The following is a 23,628-nucleotide window of genomic DNA, read 5'->3' on the forward strand; positions in this document are numbered from 1 at the left end:
TCTACCTTTTCATCATCTTATTCGATATCCATCATCGTCACATTTTCATCAAAAGAGACGGTCGAATTCATTTAATCAATTTGGCCAATTATCTACTAATTTTCTCTATAGAATTAAATAACCCATAATTTAATTCTATTATTCTCACTAATTATTCTTCCTGATTATCATCCTCAATTAATTAATTTTATTAATTAATTGATTCATTAACTACAAACCATGGAAATTTACAATTTCCTAAGTTCTATTTTCCATCATTAATTCCATTTTCTACTAATTCTTATTTTGTGGAATAAAAGGATTTTTGATTCAAATATTCCATAAAATATTTCATCATCATGACACTTGGATGTGACACCTCGTGGATTCTCCTTTGACACTGGGCCGAGATTTTTCATAATCAAATATTATTATCTCTTATGCATGTCCCTATTTGGCTTATTCGTCATAGATTCTTGGCTTTAAGTGGGTTGAGGAATCTTATGACGCTTCATAGATTCTCTTCCAAATTTGACTCTCATGTGTCATAGAATCTTACTTTTGGCATATTCTATCATATGCGTCATAGGAATTATTATTACCTCTTACGCATGTCCCTATTTGGCTTATTCGTCATAGATTCTTGGCTTTAATTGGGTTGAAGAATCTTATGATGCACCATAGATTCTCTTCCAAATTTGACTTGCATGTGTCATAGAATCTCAAAATTGGCATATTCTGTCATATGGGTCATAGGAATCTCTTGCCACATCGCACATCTATGGGTGACAAATCCAATGCCCTCACTTTGAGTGTTGATTATAAAATGAACACTCTTCTCTCATTTTGGGGTCTCTTGGATCTAGAATGCTTAAATCTTGAATCCTTGAATCTTTGAGTTTTTGAGTCTTTACTAATTTTCATTTTGCATTCTCTCTCTCACATAAAATCACACTTCAAGTATTCTCATGGAATTATCACTATCATAGGCTTTTTCTTGAATTTTGTGTGTGCTATAGGAAACTTTGGAGCTACAATCATTTGGAGAATAAAGAAGGGCATGGGAGCTACAAACAAAAAAGGGAGTTTTTGATTATGTTTTTTTTCTTTTTTTTAGTTTGGCTTTCATGGTAGACTAGTGGGTGCTAACGTATGATTATTGAGTTTGTGATTTTCTCATAGTATGTTATGCTTTTAGCCCATTTTTTCTGGTCCTACAGTAATCAACATGAAGGAATTATTTCTTCACTTTGTTTACAATCTTTTGCCAAGTCTTGATATTTTCCTTTCCTCTCCTTTGCCTATTAGTTTGCAAATGCTCCCACCATAGTGAGGCATGACCCTTTAACCTTGTAACAACAATTTTCACCATCCTATTATTAGGAGTGTTTTCATACTCAAAGAAATTCTCCATATCAGAGATCCAATCCAACAGAGCATTGGTGTCCAATTTTCCATCATAAGGAACAACTTCTACAATAGGCTTTAAATTTTTTTGAGACAACACTCTCAACAACCTTGCTTCATCTTGATCTTCTTTAGGTTTTGGATAAGAGTTTTTTGCTACTACTTCATCATCACTTACATAATCAATATGTGTTCCTCTCCTCTGGGTTGTCTCCACATCATCTAATTTGGCTACAATTTGTCTCAATGTATCTAATATTGCATTATCAACATTTCCTCTACCTCAAACCATATTTACAAATCAGGTTCCTACAAGATTGTAACCCTTTGCAAGCTATAGGTCTAATCCATAGATTGAAACCCTACAACCCAATTCACTCAGGTTTCCACATGATCCAATCACCATAAGGAAAAACTTGGCTCTAATACCACTTGATGCAGGGAGGGATGAAGAACTATAGCCAAGGACACACTGAGCTATTCAAACCACCATGCGAGAGTTAACATAGTGAAAACACAACACAAAGAACATCAACCAACGGAGGGAGAAGATAAAACACTTTTATTGATTCATAAAATAATCCACATACATGCTTAGCTGTAAGACCTTCTAGCTTATTCCCAGATACAAAATACATTCAAATCCATGATCTAGCTTCAATTTTGGATTTCCAGACACATATGCTTCCCCCTTTCACATCTTCTCTCAGCTCTCCTTAAAACTAAATCCTAGAATTCCTTAAATACTTGTGTAGCCACAAGTTAGCCTATCACAAAATTAAACCTTACATTAAATGTATACACAGCCACAAGTTGGCTCACATCAAATATTATCTACCAATAGAAAAACTAAATACATGCAAGGTCAACCCAAACTAGAACCAGACATAGAAAACATAGTCAAAGAAGGACCAAGACAAATACTAGCACTCAACACCAACAAGAACACACGACACCAATAGTAACACTTGGGACCAATAGATTCATTTAGCACATGAAAGAACACTCAGCATACACTAGAGCTATAGTATTTTGGCATCTACTAGAGCGACAGTAACTTGGTATCCATTAGAGCTATAGTAACTTAGCATCCATTAGATCTATAGTAACTCGACATCCATTAGAGCTATAGTAACTCGACATCCATTAGAGCTATAGTAACTTGACATCCACTAGAGGTATAGTAACTCAACATCCACTTAATATCGTGATAGTAATAGAAGATCAGAAACCACTGGCACTCAGCTCCAACATGTAGAATGAACAAAAATGAGTAGGATAACAAGGCAACCTAGGATTCTCTTGCATCAGTCAAGGTCAACCTCACCTAGGTAAAGGTTGACCTTGCTAGGTCAAGGTCAACCTTTTTATGTCAGGATTGACCTTTTTGGGTCAAGGACAACCTCATCCAAGAATGAGTGCAAATATAATAGTCCATGTCAATATTTCTAGGATAAGGTTGACCTTGCCTATAGGAATCACATATTTGGAAAGTACAAAATTAAAACAACAACAAACTCACCTCAAGAAGGTGATTTCTAGTAGCTTAGGATTTCTTTTAGGGTTTACTCATGGTAAATTCAAATTCATCTTGTCTCACACATTTAGATATACATTCACTCTTTCCATCGTAACTTGAGCTAGGTAACTCCATTTTTGGTGTCATCAGTGGCATTGGAAACGTGATTTAGATACCTAACTCCTTGAATCAATCTAGGATGATTATGAATCCTTATAGTTGGTTTAATAAATATCTTTTGAATAAACCACATATTCAGTGCTTAGAGTTATCCTTATCACCTTGTTTGACCCTTTAGAAGTAGAAAGCAAAAACATTGGGGCATAAGGGGCTTTGTGCACTTCTCAACTATCATTTAGTAAGATTTAGGTTGTTTATAGATTTTCATTAACCTTGTTTGTTGCATGTTCTAATAGTTTTTTGTAGGACCTCTACATCAAGGAGTTGGCTATATCCTTTTTATTTACTATGACATTTTCTTGCTTTAGTTTGAATATTCATGTAGTTTCATATCTAAGATAAAGTCAGGGCTAAATGGAAGCACTTCCATCTTGCTAGGTTTAGCACCCTCTTTTAGTACATTTGTCATGATATATTTGCATTTAGGATGTATTCTACACTTGATTCCCTAATTTCCCTCCTCTATGGCTCTATTTTCTAGGTAGGACTTAATAATAGGTCCTCCTATCCTTTATCATATGCATTACAAGGCTTGGTGTCTACTCTAGGCATTTAGTCGTATTCAGACATCATTTCTAGGTTTTTGGGCATCCTCTAAATTCCTCTTTTTCTACTCTTCTTGATGATGATTCCTAGGTCAACCCTGACCTAGGGCAAGGCCAAGGTCAACTCTAACCTAGGTTAGGGTTGAGGTCATCCTTGACCTCTCTAGGAGTTTGATCCCCTTTTTCATTTTTGGTCCTGAAGGGCTCTAAAATTAGTGTCGGGCTTTCAGATTCTAATAAGGAAGGGATTAATTTCATATTCATTTATTTCTTTTCCCTCCTTAGTTGATTATGTTTATTGGACCACAATTTGAGGTGAAATTTGAATTATGGATCCTCACATTACTCTAGGAACCTCACCTTGAAGCCTCTATATAAAGACTCACATTTTGCATCTTTCTACAACTAGAACAAGACAACAACAAGAAGATAATATGAACATGATAACTACAATCAAGAGACAATATTAAGAAGATGCAAGATTTCAAGAGAATGATATAGAAAGCCAAGCTATTATGGATATCAAGCATTTTTATACCATTATGAACATCTATTTAGAGCAAGAAGAGATCCAATCTTCCTTGGTCCACCATTATCAATTTTGAAGCATTCAAAGATACAATCATGTGGTAGCAATTTAAAATTATGAGTTTCATAGGAGTACTTTATCCTTGGGGGCTTGTTATGCTTTCTTATCTTATTCAAGTCTATGTGTTGTTTTATCAGACACATATACATACATATTCATGCTAGGGTTTCAATCTATTAGATTAGATCTTGGCATTACACGTTCAATACGCACACACATTCTATATAAAACTATTTGTGGAGGTGGAAATCACCAAAATGGGGGTTTAACTAAGGAAAAACCCTATATAGCCATCCAAAAACTCTATCTTCAGATATATGCAAGTGTTGTTTTGAAGATCAGAGTATAGATTTGGATACCCTTTTCAACAAACTTTTGAGATCCACAAACAAAATTTTCATTAGAGTAGAAAAGGTCAAGGTTGACTTTTTGAGGCAAGATTTTACACCCAGGCACAATTATAGCCCACAAAAAATGTCAAGGTTGACCTCCCTTTAAAAAGACAAAATATTTATGGGTATTCTCCATTTTGACATTTCTAGTGTGGAATGGGTTTGCAATTTTTTTGGAAACTATGCATAGGCATCAAAAAATAGGTATTTTCATATTGGTTCCATTTTGAGGTATGTATCTTATCTTGTCAAATTTCAAGTGTTTATATTACTTATTTCATATCTACTCTAAAACAAACAAATGATAAGTGGTGAATATCCTATACATTACTATAGATCCATTTTCTTCCTATTCAATACTCACTGGCTTAGTTAAAGCATCAACAACATTCACCAAAGTCTCTACCTTCTCAAGCTTCATCATTCCATCATGAATGATATCTCTCATAAAATGATATAGTACATCAATGTGCTTTGTCCTAGAATGAAAAATTTTGTTCTTTGCTAGGAAGATTGCACTCTGACTGTCACTATAAATTTTTATTATACCCTATTTGAACTCTATATCTAAACACAATTGCTCAAGACAAATGGCTTCCTTGTAGGCATGACTAGCTTCCCTGTATGATTCCTTTCTAGTGGAAAAAATGAATACAACTTGCCACTTTCTCATCAAACCGATTGCACCACCAAATAATATAAACACATATGCACTACTAGATCTTCTTCAATCAATATCACCAACCCATTCTGAATGCACATAGTATCAAATATCCTAGGAATACTCATTTCATGCTCCATGACAATATATAGAGTACTTTAAGGTACACCACAAGTATCTAAAATCTCTTTTTACTCCATCCTAATGCATTCTTCCTAGATTAGACATGCAACAAGAAATTACTCCCACCACTTGGGAAATGTATGGTCTTGTAAAAACCATAGCATACATCAAACTTCCAACATCACTATGGTATGATACTCGACTCATCTCTTAAACTATGAGCTAGAATTTTTTGTGTTAATCTTAGATTGGTTTTGACATATGAGTTACAATATACTTAAGTCATTTACTTAGTTCATTCCAAACAAGTAATACATAATGAGCATAAGTTTTCAGATAGTATATGTTGAGTGATAGATATGAGTTGAGTAACTAGTAAGTGGTGAGTCATTCAAGTGTTGAGCAGATAGTATGTGCTAAGCTATTCACATGCTGAGTGATCAATGGATGTTGAGTCATTTAGAGGTTGAGTTACAACATTAAAGTTGTAGTTGATGCTAAGCACTAGGGACCTCAAGTGTCGAGTAAGATAGTTTTGACATAGTTCTTTGTAATAGCACAAACTTCTATTTAAACCATTTTTTAGTCAACTTAAGGATTTTTTTGTGATCTTAGATGTTAAGGATGAATCTTAATTAACGATCCTTATGTAGTTCATGCACCCAATCAGAAAATAGGGAAGGATTAAGCAGCAATATGGGTGAATCACAATTGTTGATTCATACCTAACCCTAAGTCTTCTTAAGGAGGAAAGATCCTAAATTTTTTATGAATGTGTAAGGAGAATTGAAGAGAATTTTTCATCTGCAAACAGAGCATTCATGGTGACTAAGGAGTTGTGATTTGAGATACATAGTAGATTTAGTTAGAGGAGAACATAAGAAAGGAATTAGAAGACAATAAGATATGTCTGATCAGAAAGGATCAAGTACACATTAGGAAAGAGGTGATTTGACATCAAGCAATGGAGTGCTAACTAAAGGATCATTGCTGAGACATTCTAATAGGTGAATCAATTAAATCTCTTAACAAAGTAGTATTAATAGGCTATGGTAAATCCTTTAACATCGTGCTTACTTCATTGTGAGTTGAAGTCCTCTATTTCGGAACACTTCTAATAGAGTGTTGAAATCCTTTAATAGGGTAAGATCTAACAATCTTGTAAGCCTTTGACAAGGAAGACCTTTCATAGGGTAGATCATGTTCCATGATCAAAACATTGTAACCTTTATTAGATACACTTTATTACTATAGTAGTGGAGATTTGTTGGTTTCCTCTCCACCCCAATTTTACCTTCTCCTTGGAGGGTTTTTGCATAACCAAATATCTTGTGTCATACATGTGTTGAATGTTTTTACTTTTATGCTATGGATGTGGATGCTTAATTTGGTATTTTAGTTTATATGCATAGATTGTGAAATGGGTGTGTGCTAAACAAAATTTAGGTTGAAGTTTTAAGTGTTGATTCATCTCCCCCTCTCAAAGTTTAATTTCCTATTGTATTTCCAATAATTGGTATCAAATTGTAGTTCTCTGAAAGTCAAGCTTTGTAGCTTTGAGGAAAGATCTTGGAGATGGAAGTCTACAAGTTGGGAAAGACTATTGAGAACCAAAAGATTGAAATAAAACTTTCCCTACATTACCTAAATGAAGCAAGAAATGAGTTAAAATAACCACTAAAGAGAATGACACATACTACTAGAAGAGATTGACACTACTGAATTGATTGCAGATGGAAACACAAGTGAATTTGATGTAGCAGTTGTAGATCAGATGGAAAAGAATGGAGCCCTAACTAAAGAGGTTAGAAATCACAAGAGAGAACAAGGAGTCTAGTCAATATTACTATGTGAGATGATTGAGAAAAAGAAGAAAGCCGAAGAGGACAAAGTCATGATTGAAGATGACAAAAGAATACTGAATAATAGACTAGAAGAGAAAACATCAGAGGTGAATAGGATTGCTCACATGCAATTGGAAATATTGAATCAAATGATGATTAAAAATCATGAAATAATTAGAAAATATATTGATATCACAACACTAAAGTTGCAAAATGAACAACTAATAAATGATCTAAAAAGAGAAAAAGAGTTTGCTAGAAGCTTCAAAAACCCTAGCGAATTGATGAGTTCTCCTAGATTCAATAGTAATACTAGTGTATTGGGTTACACTAGTATTGAAGAAGGATAATCATCCAAAAGTGGTGAAGAAAGAAGTAAAAAAGGTAATAACTCCAAACCTACTTGTCATAATTGTGGTAAGATAGGTCATGTTGCCAATGTTTGTAGGAGCAAGATTGCAAATCAAAATCCTAAGCAAAATTTCATGAGTGATTGCCACAAATGCAACAAACAAGGACATCAAGCACATGTATGCAAAATCAAGACCATAAGCACACAAATATTTGAAATATTTTAATATAACTATTAGAATTATGGAAATAGAGCATATGAGTGCAAATCCAAGCCTAAATTGTCATCAAACAAGTAGACAATGGTAAAGCACAATGGCAACTATTATAATTGGAATTATAATATTATGTATAGTTGTCACTATTGTCAAGAGTATGGAAATTTTGTTGTAAATTGCACAAGAACACATTTTACAAGTGACTACAAATGATGGTTGAGTCAAACCACATGTTTTAGTTGTTTAAAGGATGGTCACATAAGCAGGAATTGTCCAACAAGGTCAAAGGTGCCAAGTAGTGAGTTCAACAAAGGCAAAGCCAAGGCAGATGTTGAGAATGTCAAAGATGAGATGAAAAAGATATGGAAGAGAAAGGAATATTTCAACACATCAAATTCTAATGAAGGAGTATCTTGGGTTGCACTGCTATCCTGCATGTTTCCGTTCTTTGAGTCATTTTTGCCTTGCTGCTGGAATTGTGTTTTCTAGTTTCTAGGTTCCTATTGCAAGTTGTGTAACTAATTTTTCACAATGAATGAGAACATGCATATTTCAAGCATTGAATAGGCCTATAGTAATATCTATGATCCAAAGAAAAATTCCTAATTCATTATAATTTGGGAGATATGCCAATTCTCCTAGAGTATCAATTTTTGGCAGTTTTGCATGATAGTTTTCTATGCTTAACTTTCAGGAATGGATGCATGATTTTTCTTGGTGAAGAAGCCTTTCCACATTTAAGGGGTTGTAGAGGACCTAAATTTCTACCTTTAGCTTGATGTACAAGTTCTAATTCAATTAGAGGTAGGAGATATCATGATTTTTCTTGGGCATCAATTTTTGGACATTTAATTTTTGTTGGAGGCTGACTTGTGGCTCTTCCGGTATTTAATTTTAGTTTTTAACATTTTGGGCCAAATTGTGGCTTAGATTAGTATAATTAGTGGTCTTGGGTAAAGTATTAATCAATTAATTTTGGTAAAGGATTCTTAGGTGGAGAATTTTGGATGTAGAAGTTTGCATATGTGTTCAAAAATTTGAATTTGAATGTATTTTGTATCTAGTCATAACCTAGAAGGCCTTATAGCTAGACATATATGATGATATTTTTGTGAATCAATACAAAAAAAAATTCTCTCTACCAATTTTGTTTTTCTCTTTTTTGTTTTCTTATGTTGTGTTAACTCTTGCAAGATGGTTTGGGTAGCTAAGTGTGCCAGTTAGCCTTAGTTATTCATGCCTCCCTATGTTAGGTGGTATTAGAGGTTGAGATTTGTCCTTGTGGAGATTGGATCATGTAGAACCCTAAGTGAATTTTTTTGTAGGGTTGAAAATCTACAGATTTGACCTATAACTTGTAGAGGGTTATGATCTTTTAGGAACCTGATTTGTAAATATGGTTCATGGTAGAGGAAATGTTGATAATGTCATGTTAGATGCATTGAGACAAATTGTAGCTAGATTAGATGTTATGGAGAAAACCTATAGGAGAGGAGCACATCTTGAGGATCTAAGTGATGATGAAGCAAGAGCACCAAACCTTAATCCCTAATCAAAAGAAGATCAAGATAAGGATAGACTGCTAAGAATATTGTCTAGGGCACATTCGAAGCCTACTATAGAAGTTGTTCCTTACAATGGAAAGTTGGACAAAAATTTTGTGTTGGATTGGGTCTTTGATATGGAGAAGCTCTTTGAGCACAAAAACACCCCTAATAATAGGAAGGTGAAGATTTTAGTTACAAGGATAAAAGGACATACCTCACTATGGTGGGAGAATTTCCAAATTGATAGAAAAAAGGAGAGGAAAAGAAAAGATTAGAACTTGTGTGAAAATGGGGAACAAGGTAAAGAACAAATTCCTTCCTACTAATTATCAAGTTAGTTTATTAATAAAAATGCAAAATTTGAGAAAAAAATACATGACTATGAAAGAGTATACTAAGGAATTCTATAGATTGGACATCAGATCTGGACATTTGGATGATGATGTTGAGAAAATTGCAAAATACATAAATGGATTGAGATCTAGAATTCAAGATGAGATAAGTTTTGTGAAATTAGAAAGTGTAGAAGAAGCATATCAATATGCCTTGAAAGCTTAGGAGATCTTGACAAAGAAGCATGAATAAAGACAAAGAAGTAGAGATGGTAGATTCTAGAGAGGCAGAGATAGATCTTATGGTGAAGGTGGTAGATCTAATAATTTTGTGCAAGATAAAAGAAAATATGAATGGAAGAATGATGACAAAGAAAAGACCAAGTGGAGTGGTGGTAGTTTATACTAAGGAGGTATTAGTTCTTACCAAGGAAGAGGCAACTCTTATTCTAGAGGTGGTTATCATGGTATTTGTTTTAGATGTGGTAAAGAAGGGCATAGATCTTGTGAATGTAGATCTTCTAAAAGTGGGTAGAATAGTAGGAATGTTGTAATCCAAGAGGACATTGAGAGTTCACCAAGTGAACTTGAGGATTGAAATAATTTAATAGTGAGAAGAACCTTATGTAACAAGGGAAATGATGAGGAACCTATTCTTAGAAGAAGTCTTTTCAAGACCAGATGTAAGATGGATGGAAAATCTTGCAAGGTGATTATTGACAGTGGAAGTTCATCAAAATTTGGCATCAGAAGAGTTGGTTACAAAGTTACAATTGCAAAAGCTGAAACATCCCAAAACTTATCATGTTTCATGGATCAAAGATGAGCATAAGTTATTGGTATGTGAACAATCTATTGTGAACTTCAAGATTGGACATTACTTTGATGAAGTGTTGTGTGATATTATGTCATATTTTGTTGGGTAGACCTTGGCAACATGATAGATATGTTGTACATGATGGAAGATTGAATCAATATAATCTTTACATAAATAGGAAGAAGCAAACATTGCTGCCTTTGATTGAAAGTCTAGATGAGGTTAGTTGTATTGCAATAAAATTCTGCATGGTTAATGGAAGGCATTTTTAAAAAGAAGTAAAGAAGAATCAAGTTTGTTTTGCTATAGTTCCTAGAGGACTGAGTTTTTGGAAAAGGGTTTGATCAAAGAAATTTTGAGTCCATGTGTTGTACCTATTGTATTAGCCCCTAAAGAGAGTGGAGAATGGATAAGTGTACTAATTCCAAAGCTATTAACAAGATCAAAATGAAATATAGGTTTCATGTTCCAATGATGGATGACATAATGGATTGTTTTAGTGGAGAAAAGTATTTTACCAAGATTGATTTAAAGAGAGGCTATCATCAAATTAGAATCAGAAAAGGTGATGAATGGAAGACTACTTTTAAGAAAAAAGATGGTTTGTATGAATGGTTGGTAATGCCTTTTGGTTTGACCAATGCACCTAGTACTTTCATGAGGTTGATGAATGAAGTTTTGAAAAGATTTTTGGATAAGTTTTTGATTGTTTATTTGGATGATATTTAGATATTTAGTAAGACTAAGGTAGAACATCTTGAGCATATTAGACCAGTATTATAGAGATTGAAGGAGGAGAAGTTGATGATTAATCTGAAAAAGTGTTCTTTTATGCAAGAGCCAATTGTATATTTGGGATTTTTTATTTTTGCCTATGGTTTGAGAATGGATCCAAAGAAGGCTAAAGCAATTTTGGAGTGACCTACACTTGAGAATGTGGGTGAGGTAAGATCATTTCATGGTTTGGCTAGTTTTTCTAAGAAGTTTATAAATAATTTCAGTGTTGTTTGTAATGCTATGGCTGAGATAATGAGAGGAGATAAAAAGGAATTCAAGTGGACACATGGAGCTAGTAAGATTTTTGAGACATTGAAACAAAAAGTTGTTGAATTACCCATATTGGCTTTGCCTAATTTCAATAAGGTATTTCAAGTTTAATGTGATGCAAGTGGTAGTGCAATAGGAGTTGTATTAAGTCAAGAAGGTAAACCTATTGCTTTCTTTAGTAAGAAGTTGAATGGTTCTAAAATGAATTATTCTATGTCTAATCAAAACATTATTTGATTCCTAAGGAGTTTATCATGTTTTATACTAATCATAAAGCTTTATAGTACTTGGGAAGTCAACATAAGTTGAATTAGAGACATATGAAGTGGGTTGAGCATTTGCAAAGTTTTACATTTATGATGAAGCATAAGAGTGGAGTTACTAACAGATTTGTTGATGCATTGAGCAGAAGACATTCTTTGTTGACTAAAATGAAGGTTGAAATTCTTGGTTTTGATGAAATGAAAGAGTGGTATGTTGTTGATCCTAATTTTTTTGAGGCATGGAGAGAGTGCAAAGCACCAAATATGATAGATCACATGAGTAAGTATGATGAATATTTCATTCAAGAAGGTATGTTGTTCAAAGGAATTTAGTTGTGTATTCCTAGAAGTCCTATGAGGTTGAATCTGATTAGGAAAAGCATAGTGGCGGATTTGTTGGACATTTTGGAATTGATAAGACATTGAGTTTACTGAAAGAGAAGTATTATTGGCCACAAATGTACAAAGATGTTAAAAAATTTGTAAAGAGTTTTGGATTTTGTCAAGTTGCAAAAGGAGTAAGTCAAAATACTAGTTTGAAACCTTGGAGTGACATTAGTATGGATTTTGTTCTTGGATTGACTAAAACAACAAAAGGGTATGATTCTATATTTGTTGTAGCAGATAGATTTTCCAAGATGGCTCATTTCATACCATGTAAGAAGACATCAAATGCTAAGCATGTTGCTGAACTTTTATTTAAAGAGATTGTGAGATTGCATGGATTACCAAGAAGTATTATTGCTGACAGAGACATGAAGTTTATTGGTTATTTTTGGAAGACTTTGTGGAAGAAGATGGGTACTAAGTTGAAGTTTAGTTCTACATTCCATCCATAGACAGATGGACTGACAAAGGTTGTGAACAAAAGCTTAGGTAATTTTTTGTGATGTTTAGTTGGGAATAAGCCAACTAATTGGGAGATGGTATTGGTACAAGCTGAATTTGCATATAATAATTCTTTGAATAGGAATACAAGGAAGACAATTTTTGAGATTGTTACTAGAATGTAGCCTAGAGGTATATCAGATATGACAGATATTATTGGTGAAGAAAAGAGAAGTGATGCAGGAGAAGAATTTTCTAATTTTATGGAATCTTTACATAAGAAAGTGAAGTTGAGGATAGAACAAAGTAATCAGAAGTATAAGGAGAATGCTAATCAATCTAGGAGACATCATGATTTTCAAATTGGTGATGAGGTGATGATTCATTTGAAGAAAGGAAGATTTCTAGTTGGAACATAGAGTAAGCTGAAGATGAAGAAGTTTGGACCTTGTAAGATCTTGAAGAAGTTTGATAGTGGAAACACTTATGAAATTGAGTTACCTGATGACATGGATATATCCCCTATATTAAATGTTGTGGATTTATACAAGTATCATGAGTCAAATGTTTAAGTTATCATATCAAAGGATTATCCTAAGAAGAATATTGAAGAAGTTGAACATATATTGGATTCGAGAGTTGGTAAGAGCACAAGGGGAAAAGACTATTATGAATATCTAATGAAGTGGAAGAACAGACCTATGGAAGATGCTTCATGGATCTCTCAATCTAAGTTGGATTCAGCTTAGGTTTTGATACATCAATGATTAAGGAGAATCATTTCTTCCAACCCTATTTTTTTGATGCAGGAGCATCCTAGATTGCACTGCTATCCTGCATGTTTCAATTTTTGAGCCATTTTTGCCTTACTATTGGAATTGTGTTTTCTGGTTTCTGGGTTTTTGTTGTCGGTTGTGTAACTAATTTTTCATCATGAATGAGAATATGTGAATTTCAAGGATTGAAGAGGGCCAAGTGTAATATATATGACCCAATGCAAAATTCCTAATTCATTATAAGTTGGGCGATATGAAAATTCTCCTAGAGTATCAATTTCTAGCAGTTTTGTACAATATTTTTTTGTACTTAACTTTTGGGATGGATGCCCACTTTTCCTTGATGAATCATACTTTTCAAATTTAAGGGATTGTATAGGAACTTAATTAATACCTTTAGTTCATAGCACAATTTCTAATTCAATCGGAGCTAGGAGATATCACGATTTTGCTGGGGCATCAATTTTTGGACATTTAATTTCTATTGGAGGCCTACTTGTGGCCCTTCTAGTATTTAATTTTATTTTTCAGCATTATGGGCCAACTTGTGGCTTAGATTAGTATAAGTAGGGATCTTGGGTAGAGTTTTAATTAATCAATTTTTGTAGAGGAGTCTTAGGTGGAGCAGTTTGGAGGTAGAAGTTCACATATGTGTCTAGAAATCCAAATTTGAATGTATTTTGTATCTAGCTGTAACCTAGAAGGCCTTATAGCTGGGCATATATGATGATATTTTTGTGAATCAATAAATAATTTTTTCCTCTCTATCTATGGTGTTGTTCTCTTTTATTTTTTCTTACATTGTGTTAACTCTTGCAAGGTGGTTTGGGTAGCTGAGTGTGCCAATTGGCCTTAGTTATTCACACCTTCTTGTGTCAAATTCAGTTGGGATCACTTCACCCAATGTGTCAAGTGATCACACCACTTCCAATTAAGAAATCAAGTTCTATGTGGGAGATTGATATTTAAAAGATATACTATACATCAGTTCCAAGGATTTAGTTATGAAAAGATTATATTTGCATGGAGAAAGATGCAAAGTGTTGTTAAGAATCTAGAAGAAATCTTTAAGTTTTGCCATTTGTCATGTTGCTGTCGAGCATGAAAATTTTCACTATGGTTGTTAAGTGAAATGTTTATTGATGTCAAGCTATCACAAGGCAATAGTGTTGGCTGATCTTGTAGTGGTTGTCGAGAGTAAGGAAACTTCATGGAAGTCAAGCTTATAGCTATGTAATCACTAAGCATCAAATGCAAGGTTTTAAGATCTATATAATTTATTTCTACTTGTTTGACATCATTCAAATTTGAAGAAGAGAATGAATAGATAAAGGAAAATTGAAAGAATCATTCCAAGTGTTTGTAAACAGGATTCAATAGTTTCTTGACACCATCTTAGGAGATTTACAAAAATATTTATCATGTGTTGAGCTACACAGTTTGAATTTTTACAAACCCTAGTTTTCATAATGGCATCTAGTTCCTCAGTTGGTAAGGTTAAAGAAGGTAAAGAAGTTTTGAATGTATAATTGGTAATAAATGAGATCAAACAACCAAACTTTAGATCTATTCCTAATATTTCTTATAAGAAAGATCCATCTAGTGCATTATCGATGATACCACCACAAGTTTTGATGATTCAAGATGTGAGATGTTTCTACACATACAAGGTGGGTAGCATAGGAGACATGGAGATTAGTGAAACATATGGGAAACTATGTGAAAATGGAGTATTTAAAGATGAATTCAAGATTATAAAGAGAAAAGGGTTAAGCCATGCCCTAGATTTCCCCAACATCTTCAAAATAGAATGGATAAAGATTGTTCTCATCAAAATTCATGATAATTATATATGGTTGGAGAATGGACTAGTGAAGATCACAAATAAGATTGTACACAAAGTAATAGGGTGTCCAACCCTAGACCAACCTAAAACCATGAGGAATGAAGCAAAATAATTTATTGAGAAGAATACAAGGGCACTATGGAATAAAAGAGGATTGACAATTGACACTATCTCATATCCACTAATTTCTTTTGTATTAAGGATTATAGCATCCAAATTCTATCAATCCAGTAGGCTCAATAATGTACCTTTTATTACTATTGGCATAAGCTACAAGATATTTAAGAAGGGTCATACTTGTGACCTTACCAACTTGTAGTTGCAATAATTGACATAAAGTTTGGGAGCAATAAGGAAGACTAAGAGTGCACAATGCAATTTTGGTTCAATTCTTGTATGTATACTCTTCTATTGACATATTGCAAAATAATATCGAGGATGTTGCATAGAAGACCACCTAGTTGTGGAAGTCATTATATGGTTTGATAGCACCCAAGGAAGTAGAGTAGACACCTATTGAGGTAGGTGAGGACACAGGTGACCAACAACAAGTAACTAAGGTTACCAAAGAAAACATTGAACAAGGTACAGTTGTGGAAGACACTAAAATGAACATAGATACATAGGCACTGACTAAAGTTGAGCTATAGATAGAACAAAATGTACTAGATACACTAGTGTTTACTGCTAGTCCTCTACATGAGTTGAATACAGACACTGACACTATAAAGTTTAATGATTTTTTTGATACTATCACTCAAAACATCAACTCCCTTATAGAGGAAGACTTGAAGAAGATACTGATAGAATCCACTACCTAGGCAAAACTTTGTGAAAATGCTATACTAGTAAGTGTTGGTGAGACTGAGAAGGTAGGCAAGGCATTCATAAGGGAGAAAATTTAGACACAAGAGACATCTACAACACCTCCTCAATCGACAATAGTACAAGCTACATTACTTATTGTATTATATCAAAGGAAGGAGACATCAACTTCTACTACTCCAGTCTTAGTCAATGTAAAGGAAAAATAAAATGATAAGGATGAGACAAATGGAGAGTAAAAACCTAAAATAGAAGAGACTGAAGGAACACAAGCACAAACAGGATAGGATTCTACTCCTGCACCTACAACACAAGATCAAGGTGCAATTGAGAATGTAGAGAAAGCATAGGATAGGACTGAAGAGCTAGGATTAACTACAAAACCTAAGGAGCAATTAGCAATATAAACACTGGTAACCTTTCTAGAAACTACTACTCCTCCAATTCAAGCCCTTCATAGGCTGAGCATAGAAGTTATACCTTTGCAATCATCAAGGCCAACTCAAAGAACATCCAAGGTAAATGAAGTTGCATCATTTGGTGATGTGAACTTCGATAAAGTGATTGAGTTACCAAAGTTTTAACTTGAAACCATCACAAACAAATGGTCATACTATAGGATGCTCTTGCAAAGAAGAAGGAACAAGAACTACTTAGAAGGGAGCTTAGGTAGAAGCAAGCATTGTGAGATATCAAAGAAATTTTTCTTGATGCATTCAGCCTACCAACACTAGAAGAAACCAAGCCTATCATAGAGTAGTTAACTAGCTTAGTTGAGAAGGTTACTGATACAAACCTAGATTCAAATGTGAAATTACTTGAATGGTCTAAAAGAAAGTTTCAAAATAAGGTTGATGAAAAGACATCAAGTGCTATTGCACTACTACAAGTTGAGTTAGAAACCAAAATTGACAATGGGAAGAAGATACTAGACAGCATTTTCTCTTTATATACCAATTATACAATCCAACACTTTTCACATAGGTAATTAGGGGCCACATAATAAATTTTGAGAGTCATATGTAGTCAACTAGCATAACTCTGCCAAAGTCTCTAGCCCAGAGTGAGAAACATTTTAGAAATATTTTGAACTCCCAAAGTTAGTTAGTAGTGCTACATGCAGATGAAGCAAATATAATGGCTAAACTAATCAACATTCAATCTATCATAACTCCACATATGAAGAAAGATCCACATCTTTCTACTCATGAAGGCTTAGTACACCTTGTTGTTGAGTTAGCCATCTAAATCAAATCATTAGAGGTAGCTTATGACAATTGGGATGCTACTTTTAAAATTATGCTTGAGGTCCATAAAACATTTTTGGAAAAATACACTTTAAGTGTATAACCCTTTGACATAACTATCAAAAAGGGGGACATAATATTTTTGGCAGAGCTACTATTTTTGAGAAAGGGGGAGTCAATGACACAAACAGAGTACATAGATTAGCTTATACAAACCTACTTAGTAGGAGGAATGATATTGGTTCAGATATAAAACAACATAAACAACTTAGTGGGAGTCATTAAATTTTGAGGTATGATTGATGAGTCATAAGTCTTTGCAAAATTTCTAAGTTTTGAAATTTTGTATGTAAATGGATATTATCTGAGTTATGCTTGAAAGGCTTAAGGTTATTCATACATGACCAAGTATTTTTCCACTCATTCCAAATGGTGAGATTTTTAATCTCATATTGGTTTTGACATATGAGTGGGAATATATTTAAGTCATTTACTTAGTTCATGTTGAACAAGTAATACATGTTGAGCATAAGTTGTCAGATATTATATGCCGAGCGATAGATATTTTGTATATGTGTTAGGTAAATAGTAAGTGTTGAGTCACTCCATTGTCAAGAAGATAGTATGAGTCAAGCTATTTAGATGCCAAGTGATTAATGGATATCAAGTCATTTAGAGGTCAAGTTACAACATTGAAGTTGCAATTAATGTCAAGCATTAGGGACTTCAACTGCCAAGTAAGATAGTTTTGACATAGTTGCTTGTAATGGCACAAACTTCTATGTAAACCATTTTTGAGCCAACTTAATGATTTTTTTGTGATCTTAGATGATAAGTACAAATCTTAATTAATTATCCCTATGCAATTCATGCATCCAATCAGAAAAAGGGAAGGATTAAGAGACAATATGGGTGAATCACAATCATTGATACATACCTAACCCTAAGTCACATAGGTCTTCTTAAGGAGGAAAATTTTTATGAATATGTAAGGAGAATTGAAGAGAATTTTTCATGCACAAATAAAGCATTCATCATGACTAAGGAGTTGTAATTTGAGATACATAGTAGAATTAGATAGAGGAGAATAGAGGAAAGGAATTAGAAGACAATAGAGATACATCTAATCAGAAAGGATCAAGTACACATCAGAAAAGAGGTGATCTAATGTCAAGAAACATAGTGACAACCAAAGGATCATTGTTGATACATTCTAAGAGGGGAATCAGTTAAATCTCTTAATAAATTAGTCTTAATAAGCTGTTGTAAATCCTTTAACAACGTTCTTACTTTATTGTGAGTTGAAGTCCTCTAATTAGGCACACTTATAATAGAGTATTGAAATCCTTTAATAGGGTAAGAACTAAAAATCTTGTAAACCTTTGATAAGGAAGACCTTTGATAAGGTAGATCATGTTTTGTGATCAAAACATTGTAACCTTAATTGGATACACTTTATTACTACATTAGTGGAGATTTGTGGGTGTCATCTCCACCCCAGTTTTACCTTCTCCTTGGAGGGTTTCTCGGTATCCAAATATCTTGTGGCATACATGTGTTGAATTTTTTTACTTTCATGCTATGGATGTATATGCTTAATTTGGTATTTTAGTTTATATGCATAGATTGTGAGATTGAGGTTGAAGTTTTAAGTGTTGATTCACCCCCCACTCAGAGTTTACTTTCCTATTGTACTTCCAATAGTTTTGATCCCATTATAACATGAATGCTTAATGATCTAGAATCCATCATATTGAATATTCTTAGAAGAATTCCAACATACTTACTCTGGCCTAACCAAAGATTTCTATTTTTTTCTATCTCTTATAATTCAGCAACCAAATATTTTTCTTTTCCAATAAAAAACAATGTCATCAACATATTAGGCAATAATTGAGAAATGATCACTGTCAAACTTGAAATATATAGAGTGATGACATTTATACCATACAAATTTCAAACTCAAAAAATAGGTATCAAACTTCTAGTACTGCATCCTAGAAATTTATTTTAATCTATACAAGGATATCATGAACTTACATACCAAATGGCTTTAACCTTTCATGGCATAGCACTTTGGCTATGTTATATAAATCTATTCCTCCAAATCTCAATGAAGGAAAAAAAATTTCACATCCATTTGCTCAACTTTTAGATCACAAGTTGCTATGAAAGAAAGTAAAAATTGAATGGATGTCGAGTTTTCTTCAAAAGAAAAATTTCAAGATAGTCAACTTTGCAACTTGGGAATAACCCTTTGCAACCAAATGTGATTTATTCTTCTCAAAGATTCATTTCCTTTTTAACACCCATTTTAAACCAATGGACTTCCATCCCTCATGCAATCATACAACATCCCTATTAGAAATGTTTACAATAACTAAGAGAGGGAGGGGGTGAATCGGTTACTCAAAGTCTATATATAACACTTGAACAATTAAACATTAAACACTTACATTATTCTTCTTATCCTGTTATTGCTTCGTATCTACTATAAAACTATCATAAACTTAACTTGTATTGCATAATGAAAACATTTGTCATAGTTTGACACTAGGATTTTACATAGAAACCCAATTTTTGAAAACCACCAGCAACATGCCACTCTTTTTCACTCTTTCAAAGTGAGCTCTAGTAGTAACCAGCCCTATTAAAGGTTACAATACACACTATTAAATGTAACCTGGTTAGAGGATTTAATCACCCTATTAAGAGTGGCCTTGTAAGAGGACTTTGATCATTCCATTTAGAATGTCATCTAGTTAAAGGATTTATGTAGATAGTTAAGTCTTCAAATGATTTTTAGGTCAACGTCTATTAAAAGGATTTCAATACAAATTGTTTATAATGATAAGAAAGAAAATAGTAGGTTTGATCTGTGAGATTACAAATCACTTTTCTAGGTTTAGATCCTTTTTCAGTCCTTGTGTTAGTTCACTGATAAGCCTTCCATTGTCATCTCTAATCTTGATCTACTTGGTCACCCTTCAAGCAATTAGTTCACTCTTCTCATCAACACTTAACCCTTCTTCTTTGATTCACTTATCAACAACAACAACCTATCTACAAGCTTTCTCCTTTAGCTTCACATTCACACTCTTGTGTGTTTCTAATCAACCTTGCTTTGTATATGAACTCTTTCATACACACTAGTTGGGCTCAAATAGGCTTGATTGGACATGATGCCAAAAGTTTGGTTCAGTATCCCTTTAAATAGGAAATTTTTTCTTTACCATTTTCTACATCTGCCATAGATCTTATGGTTTACAATCAAAATCAACTTGATTCAATGTATCTATCCATTTTATTCATCATCCTCTAGAAACTTCTCTAGAATATGTCTATTAGGTATTTACGTAATCACCTCCTTGAATTTAATGATCCAACTCATCAATCTTATCTTCAACACGTATTACATATTCCATGAAATCAACTAAGATAGCTTGATCTTATGATTTCTTTGAATTTGTCCTTTTCTTGTCACTCGACAATCACCAAAATTTAGATACTCGATCAATACCAAAATACTTTGTCACTATAAATATTTTTTGCTCAACATCAACTAACTTTCTTGATCAATGTTAATACTTGACCAACACTAGATTTTCTCAGTGCTAACTATAGCTCGGTTGACACTAGCATTACTTGACACTCATTATTTTACTCTTTAGCTCAGATTAGCTTAATATCTTGACATAAAAAAATACTTTTCTTTATCAAAGCCTATCCAATAAAATGTCCATTGCAACTTCATTTTCATAACTTCAACCTTTCCTCTAGGTGCTATAGTTATGAGTAACTTCTCAAATCCTCTTCATCAATCAAGTAGATATGACATTTATATTGGGTAGCAATAAGTCTCATCCATAGATTTAACATCACTAACAAAACAATAATTGTTCCAATTATAAATTTTCAACGGGTCCCTTGTGTCATTTGTCTTAACATATGACATCTCTTCATCCATGGATATTTTCAAGGACTCTAAATTATTCATACCAAGAGTCTCTTCTACAAATCTTAAGTCATCAATATTAGCATTCAAACAAAATATACACCTCAAATCATTAGGGGAATATTCAAACCTCTCTGGTAGTTTTCTTTATCTACTAAACCATAAAACAAGATCTATTTTGGGCTCACATTTAGGTTTAGGTTCCCCCTCTTCCTTTGATGATTCTAAAGTCATAAATCTCTCCTCAACTTCTCATCTTTGTAAGGGCTTCAATTCAAATTTCCCAAGAATAGTAGGTAGTTGAATAACATATTTTCCTTATGTTTGTTCTAACTACTATAACAAAGGAAGGCTTAGGTTCTATAAAAATAAAACTTCTTGAATAAAATACCCTTTTTCCAATAGGATCCCAAAGTTTTCACCCTTTTACACCATATTTATATCTAACAAAAATACATTTAATAGGATTCTTATCTAATTTCGTACATTTCTCCTTTGGCACATGAGCATGTCTCACAATGAAAGAGTCTAAAATGTCATAGTGAAGGCTTATGGCCTTACTATTCTTCCATTTTCATCATATGAACAAGAGTTGATGTAGGAGACCTATTTATTGAGTAATAGGTAGTGGTTACAAATTCACCGTAGAACTTTTGTTCTAGTCTAGCTCCAATTAACATACTCTTATGCTTCTCCATCAAGATCTTATTCATTCTTTTTGCAACTCCATTATATTATAGAGAATATGAAGTTTTATTTTGTGATTTAATACCCCACAATATTTACAAAATATATCAAAGTCATTGGAGAAAAATTCACCACCATTATCAATTCTCAAACATCTTATCTTCTTTCCTATTTGTAACTCAACCATTGATATAAATTCTTTGAAATGACTGAAAACTTCAAATTCATTCTTAAGAAAACAAACCCATGTTCTTCTACTAAAATGATCAATTAAATAAACATCATAAAATCACCTACCAATAGAAAGAATGTAAATTAAACCAAAGGCATCCAAATGATTCAATTCAAAACACATGAAGACTTATGAGAAATTGATTAAAACTAAATGTGGTTTTGTTTCCCATAAATTCAATGCTCACAAAAATAAAATTCAAGATTGTAATCATTCAACCAATAAAAAAAATTATTACTTTTAAAGGTTAATAGACCCTTCTCACCTATGTGGCCAAGTCTTTAGTGACATAACATAGTCTTCTTTGTAGAAAACTTTGATTTGCTAGATAAAGAACCCTTGGGTAACCAAGAACCACAACCATATGTTGAAAGAGAAACTCTCTCCTTTTCCATTGAAGTAGTCATTGTCACAATATTATTAGAAGTTCTATTGCATTCAACAATGCATTTATTATTAATGTTGATATGAGAAACAATGATAGTTGGTGCTCTGAGCATTTTTTAATTTTCTAGTGCTCTACTGGGTGGGAAAATAATAGGGGAGAATTTTGCAAGTGGTATAGATCTAGGTGGGATAAAAGGGTGAAATCAGGACAATCAGCTAAGGTCTAATAGGATAGAAGAGAATTCTAAGGAAAATTTGGCTTCTTTTGTAAAATCTAGGGATGTTGGTTCCACTAGTTGTGGGGTCAAGGACCTTTCTTTGGATCCATTCAATGCAAATCACGTGACGGTTCAGGTAACTAAGAAAGAGAAAAATCCTTTGGATAATGTGGAAGGTATTAAAGAAAAGAAAGCACAAGATTCAAGGAAAGGAATAGGTGATCAAAAGACCTGGTCATCTCTGTTTGGTAAGAAACCAAGTGGAAAATCTACCTTCCCTTCGGTAAATTCAAAAGATTGTTGGGAGAAAGGTGAGTTTCAAATTTTTAATCCAGATCCCATTGTCGATTTATCTATTTCATCTATGGAGTTTACTCTAGTTGGAAAATTTATGGGGGCTAGACCAAATATTAAAACTTTAAAAAATATGGTTAAATGGAAGTGGGCTATTTGTGGTCAAGTGGATATAGCTCCTATGTTGAATGATTTCTTCTCTTTTGTTTTTAATTGCAAAGAAGATATGAGTATGGTTCTCTATGGAGGTCCATGGGTGTCTGGCAAAAGTACTCTCACTATTAAAAAATGGGAGCCAAATATGGATTTATCTGATACCTTCTTCTTAACCAATCCAATATGGTTTAGACTTCCTGGTCTTTCCTTAGAGTTTTGGAATGAACATATCTTTAGATGAATTGTTGGATCCTTTGGGGATCTTATTGTGATGGATCAGACAACAACTTCAAAATCTAAACTTCAGAGTGCCAAATTATATCTAAAAGTGGCAAACTTGAACCATCTCCCTGAAAAAGTGGA

This window comes from Cupressus sempervirens, chromosome 3 (assembly GCF_028749045.1).
Source record: "Cupressus sempervirens isolate cs-2001-9-10 chromosome 3, ASM2874904v1, whole genome shotgun sequence".
NCBI lineage: Eukaryota > Viridiplantae > Streptophyta > Pinopsida > Cupressales > Cupressaceae > Cupressus > Cupressus sempervirens.